The sequence below is a fragment of the Molossus molossus genome, unplaced genomic scaffold (assembly GCF_014108415.1).
Source record: "Molossus molossus isolate mMolMol1 unplaced genomic scaffold, mMolMol1.p scaffold_m16_p_5, whole genome shotgun sequence".
Lineage (NCBI taxonomy): Eukaryota > Metazoa > Chordata > Mammalia > Chiroptera > Molossidae > Molossus > Molossus molossus.
This window is the reverse complement of record NW_023425388.1, coordinates 43519218-43531858: the sequence shown is the minus strand read 5'-3', so window position 1 is coordinate 43531858 and position 12641 is coordinate 43519218. Positions and strand designations below refer to the sequence as shown.

The following is a 12641-nucleotide window of genomic DNA, read 5'->3' as shown; positions in this document are numbered from 1 at the left end:
ATCCCTGGAGCGCCTGGTGCCTGATGCTTCCATAAACTTCACCATGGAGCATCTTTGTTCCGCTTCTTCTTTGTTTGGCACCACTCTCCATAGACTACATCTCCCTTCTCTGGTGTGTTCCCTACTTTGTGACACACTGAGAGCTGTTTTGAGCATGAGCCACACATTTAATCACTAACACAAACAAAAATCTTTTCTATTTTTTCTAATATTTGCACTAAAGAGGCAGACCACAACTTGTATTTAGTCTGCCATCTTGAAACAGAAAAAGTAAATATGCACCAATTTTTGAGTGTTACTTTAAAACTCCTATTTCAGTTGAGTTGTGTTTTTGCTAATTAAAGAAAATAAAAATAGTGCTGCAATGAACCTTGGGGTGTTAACATTTCTTCTAAATCCCGATTTCTATTCTTTCAGATAAATGTCCAGAAGTGGGATTGCTGGACCATATGTTAGTTCAATTTTTATTTTTCTGAGGAACCTTCATACTAATTTCCATAGGAGATACACCCTTTTACATTCCTACCAACAGTGCACAAGGTTTATAATATAGCCACATCCTTGATAACACTTGTTGCCTTTTGTTCTTTTGACAATGACTATCTTAACAGGTGTGAGGTAATATCTCATTGTGGTATTGATTTACATTTTCCTGGTGATTAATGACATTGAACATCATATACCGTTGTTCACTTGTTCATATACCTGTTGACCATTTGTATGTCTTCTTTGAAAAAAAAAAAGTCTATATGAGTATTTAACCCTAAATATACATCAACAAATGAATGGATAAAGAAAAATATGATTACATATTAGAATGGTGGTTATCAGGGGCTGAGGGGTGGGGGATACGGAAAATTGCTAGCCAATGGGCATAAAGTTTCAACTATACAAGATGAGTAAGTTCTAGAGGTCTGCTGAACACTATTATGTCTCTAGTTAAGAACACTGTATTGTACTCTTAAAAATAGTAAGAGGGTAGATCTTATATTAAGTATTCCTACCACAATCAAATAAATGTTTTAAGGTAAAAAAAGATAGAAAACTAAGTTCATTGATGCCTAAGGCATTCAGTTCAGAAGATGTGACAAAAGTATCACCATCACTTGGTCCTGGATTTTGTCTTTTAATATTGTCCTGGGGACATTTTTTTACTTTTGAGACTTTCTTTCTTTCCTTTTAGTAAAATAAGTGAAGATACTTCACTTGCCTTTTCAAGTATAAATTTATTAAAAAACAGCAATAATCAAGTAATAATTAAATGTAAAAATCAGAACTATTAAGGATTATGTGTATATTCGGTTTGCCAATGAATTGAAGCAACATAACATGTAAACTTGCTTATTCATCATGCTTATTTGGGCACATGTTACAAAGTTTAGACCATTCAAAACTCATCAGTATGCACTGAAGGAAAATGTCAGCCAGTGTTTTGGGAGGGCCCTTGAAAATGCTATTAACAATATAATTTTACTTCAATTCCCTCTGAAGTCTCTTTTAAAAATCAGAAGATTTATTCTTTTAATTTTGAGTTAATTTTTATGACTTGGGTTATAGTCAATCAATATTTTTTTAATAAAATTTTACTTTCTTTTTAAAAAATAAAAAAGGAAAATCAAATAAAAATAATAACCAGAAAAAGGAAAATGCCAAAACAGTTATTCTCTTAGCTCATGAGTTTGAAATTTTCAGATTGAATTTTATCCTCTGAGGTTTGTTGTATTTAAAGAAAACAAAAAGAGATTTCCTGGTTTTATTAAAAAGGAGAAAGCCTCAAATTCTTTTGAACATCAAGCATGTGTTAATCAACTGCATTCAATGACTTAAGTATAAAGGAATTAGAATTGGAGAGATTAGATTTCTTTTTAAATATACAGGGGTTAGAAAATGAGCAGGGAGAGGCTTAGCACAGAATACTTTTGACTTTTCCAAAGCCTGAAACATTTAGGGGAAAAAAAAGTTGAATTTATCTGCCAAGCTCCAAATATGGTTTGTTTCTCCAATATGTAAAAATTATGGTATTAACTTTGTCTGAAATGAATTTCAGCAATTAACTATAGGACAATCACAACAGAATTTCTTAAATGGGTTGTTGTTGTTGGTGGTGGGGAGGGTAGGAGAAGTATAAGAATTGAAATGTATTGTTGCTGACTAAACTTTAGCTGGGTCTAACTCAAAGACCTGGTCTTCTTGAACTTCTGATGTTAGATTTGAGGGAGAACAGTAGCAGAGAATTTATCTCACTCTTTTATACACTATTTAAGTAGTGCAGTTGATGAACAGCAAACTTACAAGGAGAAGCCTACCCAAGGCCCACTACATTCACTGCTGATGCGTAGGTGAGGACAGTGACTCTGATCCCGGTATTTACACAGTGAGAGCCAACCCCAGCTGGGCTGCACAGACAGACAAGAGGGTCACAAAGTGCTCTGTGGTCATCTTCAAACACTACAACTGGGCCGTAGCTAAGAAGCAAAAGAAATCATTGTCTACAAATAGCCAATAAACATGAAAAGATAACTATATTACCAATTATAAAATAATAGTAGAGTGCAATAAAAAAATTGTAAATTCATCAATTGTTTTCATTTATCAGATTGGCAGATATTACAAATTTGATAGAAGCTGGTTTAGGGGAGGTGTAAAGAAGTAGCATTTTCTTGTGATGACTTCTTGTTATAACTTTTCTAGAAAAAGAAATTTTACAAATTCAACAAAAGATCCAACAATTCCACTTCTAGAAATCTTTCCTAAAGAAATAAAGATGTAGATTAAGTTGAATATATAGATCTATACATTGAACATGTTTTAATATGGGAATGTTTATAAGCAACTGAGAAGTTGGACAATAGGGGATTGGTTGTGTTATGATATATACATGAGATGACCAATAAAAGTGACATTGTGTCAACATGTTGTTAGGAAAATGAACTCCTAATTTGTTTTCAAAAAGTGATGTGGAATATGTACTAAAATGCGAAAATGTTCGTGATATAAATGCTAAGGAACAGAGCAAACTAAAACACCGCGTTAGAAGATGATCTCTTTAAAATATGTATAAATGGAACATGGAAAAAATGGTGGCAGAGTGAACGGAAGCTACACAGACCGTCCCCCAGAACCAAACTGGAATTACAACTATAACACAGACAAATTGACAGAAAAAAGCAACAGAAAAGCAGCTTGTGAGGACCATATAACGAGGGACACTGACTCCATCCCGGTAGGCTTGCGAAGGCGCGAGACGGGGCTGGGAGCCCGCGGTTGGCAGCTCGCCAGCGACCTTAGCTGGGAGCAGCGCCCTCGGGTCACACTCCCAGGCGGCCCCACAGCGCAGCCGGGACAGAGGCTGAAACAGCCACAGCCACTCACCTTGGGCTCCGGCAGAGGGAGGGCAGACTGGACTGGAACTGTGTCGGGACACTCAGGATTTGGAGGGCGCTCAGAGCTTTTGCTGAGTTGCTGCCACACAGGATGGTGGGCATATTGCTCCTTCCAAGGGCTCTGGGGAGAGGCAGCAGCCCCTCCCTCGGGGATCCAACCCCACCCTGTGGGCCATTGAAGTGCTAATTGAGGCTCATTAACAACCAGCATCTGCCCCACCCTCAGGAAATCCCCTTACGCTGAGCACCTGAGGGAGTTTTTCAATTAACTGACAACCCAAAACTCTTCAAGTAACCTCTGTTGATAGCCTCCAGGCAAAAAGCTAGAGGATAACAGTACCTTTCCCGGGCTAGCAACTTTAACCAGGAAAGTAAGACTTGACAGTGGTGTTCAACGTGGGTCCTCCCTCGCTCATCTAAACACAGGAGAGGGAGCCACAAACAGCAGAACACCAACACCCACAGGGAGAACTTGACAGGCTCCAAAGCCCATAGTGATAGCCAAAATGGTGAAACACAGAAACAGAAGCCAAATGAAAGAACAAGAGACCTCCACCGAAGATGAGATCAATGTGGAGCAGTTAGGCAAGTTAACAGAGCTGGAATTCAGAGCCATGATCTTGAGGAAGCTGAACAGCATGAGTAAGGACATAGAGATGCTGAAAATAAACCAACTGGAAATTAAAAACCACCAAGAAGAGATCAAAAATGACATATCAGAAATAAAAAACACATTGGAAGGTCTAAAAGGCAGAGTAGAGGAAGCTGAAAACCGGATCAGTAAATTAGAAGACAGGGTAGAAAAAAATCAACCAATCAGAAAACCAAAAGGGAAAAACAATTAAAAAACAGAAGACAGCTTAAGAGAACTGTGGGACAACTGGAAACATAATAATGTTTGCATCATAGGAGTCCCCAAAGTAGAAGAAAATGAGCAAAGGTTAGAGAATATATTCAAAGACATAGTGACAGAAAACTTCCCTAATTTGGTGAAGGAAGAAGGCATTTAAATTCAAGAAGCACAGAGAGCTCCAAATAAGAAGAACCCAAACAAGCCCACACCAAGATACATAGTAATCAAACTGCCAAAAATTAAAGACAAAGAGAGAATCCTAAAAGCAGCAAGAGATAAGCAACAGGTTACATACAAAGGAAACCCCATAAGGCTCTCAGCTGACTTCTCACAAGAAACACTACAGGCCAGAAGGGAATGGCATGAAGTAATCAAGGTCATGAAAAACAAAGATCTGAATCCAAGAGTGCTCTACCCAGCAAGGCTATCATTCAAAATAGAAGGTCAAATAAAGAGTTTCCCAGACAAAAAAAAAAGGCTAAGGAAATACATTAGCACCAAACCAGCACTGCAAGAAATGTTAAAAGGAGTGCTGTAATTAGTAGAAGAAATAGGAAGAAAAATATAACAAAACTAAACAAAAATGGCAATAAATAAGTACATATCAATAATCAACTTAAATGTAAATCAATTGAATGCTCCCATAAAAAGACAGAGTAGCTGATTGGATAAGAAAGCATGACTCATCTATATGTTGTTTACAAGAGACCCACCTCTCAACAAAAGACTCACATAGGTTGAAAGTGAACGAATAGAAAAAAATTTTCCAAGCAAATGGAAAGCAAAAAAAAACTGGGGTAGCAATAGTCATATAAGATAAAATAGATTTCAAAATGAAGGCCATAACGAGAGACAACGAAGGCCACTACATAATATTGAAAGGATCTATCCAACAGGAAGATATAACCTTGATAAACATATATGCACCCAATGTAGAAGCACCAAAATATATTAAAAATATTCTGGAGGATTTCAGAGGAGAAATCGACAGCAATACAATCATAGCAGGGGACTTCAACACCCCATTAACACTACTGGATAGATTTTCTAGACAAAAAATTAAAAAGGAAACAGAGCCCTGGCCAGTTTTGCTCAGTGGTTAGAGCGTTGGCCTGCGGTCCGGAGAGACCCGGGTTTGGTTTCCGCTAAGGGCATGTACCTCGGTTGCAGTTTGTCCCCGGCCCTGGTTGGTCGTGCGGGTGGCAGCCACTCGATGTGTCCCTTTCACGTCGATGTTTCTCTCTCTTTCTCTTCCTCTCTCTCCCTCCCACTCTATCTGTACAAAAAAAAAGGAAAAATGTCCTCGGGTGAGGATAAAAAAAAGAAAAAGGAAACAGAGACTCTAAATGAAGCACTAGACCAAATGAATTTAATAGATATCTACAGAGAATTACACCCCAAAACTACAGAATTCACATTCTTCTCAAGTGCACATGGGACATTCTCAAAAATAGACCACATGATAGGACACAAACTAAATCTCTACAAGTTCTAGGAGATTGAAATCATATCAAGCATCTTCTCAGATCACAATGGCATGAAACTAGAAATCAATTGCAACAAGAACATGCAAAGACATTTGAACACATGGAGGCTAAATAGCATGTTATTGAACGATGAATGGGTTACCAAGGAAATCAAGGAAGAAATTAAAAACTTCCTGGAAACCAATAAAAATGAACACACAACAACACAAAATCTATTGGATGCAGCAAAAGCAGTTCTGAGAGGGAAGTTCATAGCACTGCAGGCCTACCTCAAGAAACAATTTCTAATTGACTGTCTAAACTCACAACTTAAAGAATTAGAAAGCAAACAAAAAGAAAACCCCAGAGCAAGTAGAAGGAAGGAAATAGTAAAGATCAAAGCAGAAATAAATGACATTGAGACCAAAAAAACAATTCAAAGGATCAATGAAACAAAGAGCTGGTTTTTCAAAAAGATAAACAAGATTGTTGGACCCTTAGCTAGACTCACCAAGAAACAAAGAGCAAGAACCCAAATGCACAAAATCAGAAATGAAAGAGGAGAAGTAACAACTGACACCACAGAAATACAAAAAATCATTAACAACTACTATGAACACCTATATAGCAACAAACTCGATGATCTAAGCAAAATAGACAAATTTCTAGCAAGACACAGCCTCCCAAAACTGGACTGGGAAGAGATAGAAAACTTGAACAGACCAATAACAACTAAGGAAATTGAAGACGTAATCAAGACTCTCCCAGCAAACAAAAGCCCAGGCCCAGATGGCTTCATGGGGGAGTTTTACCAAACATTCAAAGAAGAACTAACACCCATTCTCCTCAAACTATTTCAAAAAATTCAAGAAGAAGGAAAACTTCCCAACTCGTTTTGTGAGGCCAGCATAATTCTAATTCCAAAACCAGAAAAAAACACTACAAAGAAAGAAAACTACAGGCCAATATCCCTGATGAACATAGATGCCAAAATCCTAAACAAAATACTAGCAAATCAGATCCAGCAATACATCAAAAAAATTATTCACCCTGACCAAGTGGGATTCATCCCAGGAATGCAAAGCTGGTACAATATTTGCAAATTAAAAATGTGATACACCATATAAACAAAGTAGAGAATAAAAACCACATGATCATATCAATAGACACTGAAAAAGCATTCGACAAAATCCAGCATCCATTTCTGATAAAAACGTTCCGCAATGTGGGAATAGAGGGATCATATCTCGACATAATAAAGGCCATATATGAAAGACCTACAGCCAACATCATACTCAATGGACAGAAACTAAAAACATTTCCCTTAAGAACAGAAACAAGACAGGGATGTCCACTTTCGCCACTCTTATTTAACATATACTGGAAATCTTAACCACAGCAAACAGACATGCAGAAAAAATAAAAGGGATCCAAATTGGAAAGGAGAAAGTGAAACTGTCATTATTTGCAGATGACATGATATTATGCATAGAAAACCCTAAAGACTCCATCAAAAATTTACTAGACTTAATAAATGCATTTGGCAAAGTAGCAGGATACAAAATTAACATCAAGAAATCGACGTTATTCATATACACCAATGATGAACTCACAGAAATAGAAACTGAAAAAACAATCCCAATTACCATCGCGGCAAAAAATTAAGATATCTAAGAATAAACTTAACCAAAGAAGTAAAGGAACTATTTGCAGAAAACTACAGGACAATAAAAAAAGAAAGAAACAGAGAAAGATATAAAAAAGTGGAAGCACATACCTTGTTCATGGATTGGAAGAATTAACATCATTAAAATGTCCATACTACCCAAAGCAATCTATAGATTCAATGCAATTCCCATCAAAATACCAACGACATATTTCACAGAACTAGAACAAATACTTCAAAAGTTCATATGGAACCAAAAAAGTCCCTGAATAACCACAGTCCCTGAATATCCTTTTGAAAAAGAAGGATAAAGTACGTGGGATCACAATACCAGATATCAGGTTATACTACAAAGCGACTGTAATCAAAACAGCCTGATACTGGCACAAGAACAGGCATATAGACCAGCGGAACAGAACTGAGAACCCAGAAATGGACCCAAGGCAATATGCTCAATTAATATTTGACAAAGGTGGCAAGAGCATACAGTGGAGTAAAGACAGACAGCCTCTTTAATAAATGTTGTTGGGATAATTGGACAGCTACATGCAAAAAAAATGAAACTAGACCATCAACTTACACCATACACAAAAATAAACTCAAAATGAATAAATGACTTAAAAGTGACCCGTGAATCCATAAAAATTCTAGAAGAAAATGTTGGCATCAAAATTTTGGACATCATACGCAGCAGAATTTTCACTGATACATCACCTAAGACAACAGAAACAAAGGAGAAAATGAACACATGGAACTATATCAAACTAAAAAGCTTCTTCACAGCAAAAGAAACAATCATCAAAATGGAAAGGCAACCCACTGTGTGGGAAAACATCATTGCCAATGATATATCAGATAAGGGGTTAATTTCCAAAATATATAGAGTGCTCATACAACTCAACAAAAGGAAGACAAAGAACCCAATTAAAAAATGGGCAGAGGAGCTGAGTAGACACCTCTCCAAACAGGACATACAAATGGCCAAGAGACATATGAAGAAATGCTCAACATCACTAATCATCAGAGAGATGCAAATTAAAACAACAATGAGGTATCACCTCACACCTGTCAGAATGGCCGCCATCAACAAATCATCAAACAACAAGTGTTGGCGAGGGTGTGGAGAAAAGAGGACTCTAGTCCACTGCTGGTGGGAATGCAGACTGGTGCAGCCACTATGGAAAACAATATGGCGTTATCTCAAAAAATTAAAAACTGAACTTCCATTTGACCCAGTGATCCCGCTTCTAGGACTATACCCTAAGAAGCCTGAAACACCAATCAGGAAGAATATATGTACCCCCATGTTCATAGCAGCACTATTTACAATAGCTAAGATCTGGAAACAGCCCAGGTGTCCATCAGTGGACGAATGGATAAAAAAGCAGTGGTACCTATACACAATGGAATACTATGCAGCTGTAAAAAAGAAAGATCTCTTATCCTTCGAGACGACATGGAGGGACCTGGAAAGTATTATCCTAAGTGAAATAAGCCAAGCAGAAAAAGACAAATACCACATGATCTCACTTATATATGAAATATAATGAACATAACAGTCTGAGGAATACGGTAGACCCAGAAACATGGAAATAGGGTACAGACTGACAACCCTCAGACGAGGGGGTGTGGGGGGGTGGGAAGAGATAAACCACAGAACTTATATGCATGTATGCATGACCAATGGACATGGACAACAAACCCGGGGACGGGGTGTGGGGAATGGGGAGAGGGGTGCCAATGGGGTAAAAAAGGAGAAACATCTGTAACAAAAATAAATTAAGAAGAAAAGAGAAAAAAAGGAGAAATAAAATTGTTATAACGTGAAAAAAAATAAAATATGTATAAATGAAGGAATTTCTCTTTTTCTCTTAGAAGGCTCCAGAAGTCATTCCCTCCATAGTAGCTCATGGTGATCTCAACCAGACTTGTGGCCTTTAATACTATATTTAAGCTAACAATTACCAAATGAATATCTCTAGTGCAGATCTCTTCCTGTACTCCAAACCCATTTATCCACATCTCCAGTTGCATAGAACATGTCTCAAACTGAACAAGTCCAACGCCACACTTTTGAGGTCTTGGTCCCCATAAAACCTACTTTTTTTCAGAGTCTACCTCATCTCAATGAATGTCAAATCCCTACTTTGAGATGCCCCCAAACCTTGGAAACATCCCAACTCCACACTCGTTTTTATATCCCACATTCAATCCACTGGCAAATCTTGTCGTCCCTTCTTTCATACTTCCCAGAATCCAACCACTTCTCTCCACCTCTACTGATGTCACTAATACGGCATTGTGGTTCACCTGGGTTAACAAAATAGCATAACCTTCCTGCTTTAACACTCTCCCCTTATCCCAGTTTTCACTGTGTCCACTTACTGTCTTTTGTCTAAAGAGCAACTGGAGTGATCATATATACATAACCTGTCTCCTCAGAACTTTCCAATGACTCCCTGCCCTGATCCAGGTAAAAGCCAAGTTATCTGTGTGGCCCGCAAGCCCTACCTGACCTGGCTAACACTTATCACTATACCTCCCACCAATCTCTCCCTTGCTCACTTCACTCTAGCTACACTTGCTTCTTTGTTGTTCCTTAAACCTTATACCATCGCTTGCTCTTCCTTCTACCCCAAAATTTATAGATGACTTATTTTTTTACCTCCTTAAGGTTGTCCTCAAGTGTCAAAAATGAAGGCATCCTAAGCTCTCTATGTAATACAGGAATACCTCTTCTACTCTCCTTTCCTGTTCTCTCTTTGCCTGTCCTTCCTATCCCCCTTCCCTTGCTTGTATTGTTTCATAGCATTTCATAACATCTAAGATACTATATCATTTACTTACTTACATCTGAATCTTCTCCCACCCCAGATGGAACATAAACTCCACAGGATAAGGATGCCTGTTTGAGTCACTACTATATCCACAGTACCCAGAACAATGCATGGTGTATATATAGTAGGTGCTTCATGAATAGTCACTGAATGAATAATAAAGGTGTATGATAATGTAAGCAGTAGGTACCACTGGATCAGAGAATTGGGAATGGTTTTGTGTCTTCTTTTATTCATATAATATTTTTTAAATAGACTATTTCTAGAGCAATGTTCAGGTCACAGTAAAATTGAGGGTACAGCTCCCATGTACCCTCTGCCCTCAAGGCACTCACAGTTCCCCCCAACTAGCAACATCCTCCATCAGAGGGGTACACTTTGCACAACCAATAAATCTACATTGACACATTATCCCACCCCATGCCCACAGTAAATTATGGTTTACTCTTAGTGTTGTACACTGTATGGGTATTTGGACTAATATATTATGACCATTAACTAAAGGACTAATGTATTCACCATCACAGTGTCACAGAAGAGTTTCACTGCTCTGAAAACCCCACCAACCCTGGTAAACACTGATCTTTTTACTATGTCCACAGTTTTGTCTTTTTCAGAATGTCAGAGTTGGAATCATACTTTATGTAGCCTTTTCACATTGGCTTCTTTCACTTAATAGCATGCATTTAAGGTTGGTTTCTTCATGTCTTTTCTTGGCTTGATAGCCCCTATCTTTTTAGCACTAAATAATATTCTCTTGTCTGAATGTACCACAGATTATCCATTCACCTGCTGAAGGACATCTTGGTCGCTTCGAAGTTTTGACAATTATTAATAAAGCTGCTATAAACACTCATGTTCAGGCTTTTGTGGGAACACAATGTTTTACTTATTTGGATAAATACTGAGGAGCATAATTTCTGGATCTCATGGTAAAAGTATGTTTAGTTTTTAAGAAACTGCCAAACTGTTTTCCAAAGTGGCTGTACCATTTTGCATTCATGCCAGCAATAATTAAAAACTCCTGCTGTTCTATATCCTCTCCAGAAGTTGCTGTTGTCCGCATTTTGGATTTTGGTCATTCTAATAAGTATGTTGTGGTAACTCATCATTGTTTTCATTTGAATTCCCCTGATGACTTATGGATGAGGAGCCCCTTTCTATATGCTTGTTAACCATCCGTATATCTTTGTTGGGGTGCCTAACTACATCTATTTTTTTGTTTGTTAGATTGTTTGTTTTTCTTTCTTTTATGTTTACAGTGCATTGGTCTTTCACATTTATCATGCCCTGAATTCATAGGGAATAGGTTCCAGCAACTCAGGCTCCGTTCCACCGGTTCTCACCAAGTGTGCGGGCTAGTGCTTCAGTTGAACCCAAGAACCCTTCTCTTTGGCTTCCATATTTTTCTGGCCATTTTTCCTTCACACGTTCCAGAAGCTCCCAGCTCTTAGAGTGCTTAGTACGCTCAGTAGCTACGTTAATTCTCTTGACCAGATACTGCCCTTATTTGTTTGCAGCAATGCCCACCGCATGCTGGGTGACATTGTAGACTCTTCCAGTGTTGCCATGGGAACATTTGTGGGACATATTTTTTTAACAGTGCCATTCCCTTGGTACCTACAATATTGCCTTTTTTGTAGATTTGCATATATGTGGCCAAAGGAACAATTTCATGTTTTCTAAAAGGCCTAGAGAACATATAGAGGATCCCTCTCCTCTTTCCCTATGTGTTGGTCATTTTGGTAGTTGCAGCCAAAAGGCAAGTGTTTATTTTCTTATTGAGTTTTAAGAGTTCTTTGTATATATTGGGTAACAGATCTTTATCAGATATGTCTTGCAAACATTTTCTCCCAGTCTGTGATTTGTCTTCTCATTCTCTTGAGATTATTTTTATAATTGAATAAACATTCCACATTTTAAATTATATATCATAGGTCATATGCCAAATGAGTATTAAATTAGTTCAACTTATGTCTGTGTACATAACAGCTTTGCTATATTGGTTATAACATAGAGAGTACACATGAATCAATATAGCCTGAATCTATATAACTGAATATCCTTCTGTGCTTCTTTACTATTTTTAATATATACTTCAAAATAAATGTAGCCATTGCTGGGATTCCTCATTCCATGTAGGCCATGTCACATCTCGGTTTTTATAGGCACAGCGAAAGCAAATACTCTATTTCTAGACAGAGCATCTGTCCTGAGTCCCGGATTTCCTACATGGTGAACTAAGCAGACTCTCTCCCTCTTTGCCTTGAGCAGAAAGTACCCCAAGCAGATGCTCCAGCCTGCCTTGCTTTTGGACCTGTTCTGCCCCACAAAACCAAGCTTGCCTTACCAGAAGTCTCTCTAGCCCCAAAGGACTCAGCCACCCAGGACTGACCTACGCCAAAAGGCATTCAAGGAGCTCATGCTCCCCCAAGC

The 12641-nt window shown here is 38.0% G+C and overlaps 1 pseudogene; it reads right to left on the bottom strand.

Annotated features, from left to right (window-relative positions):
- Window positions 1-11488: 11488 nt before the first annotated feature.
- LOC118616841 lies at window positions 11489-11946 on the bottom strand (annotated as a pseudogene).
- Between the last annotated feature and the right edge of the window lie 695 nt (window positions 11947-12641).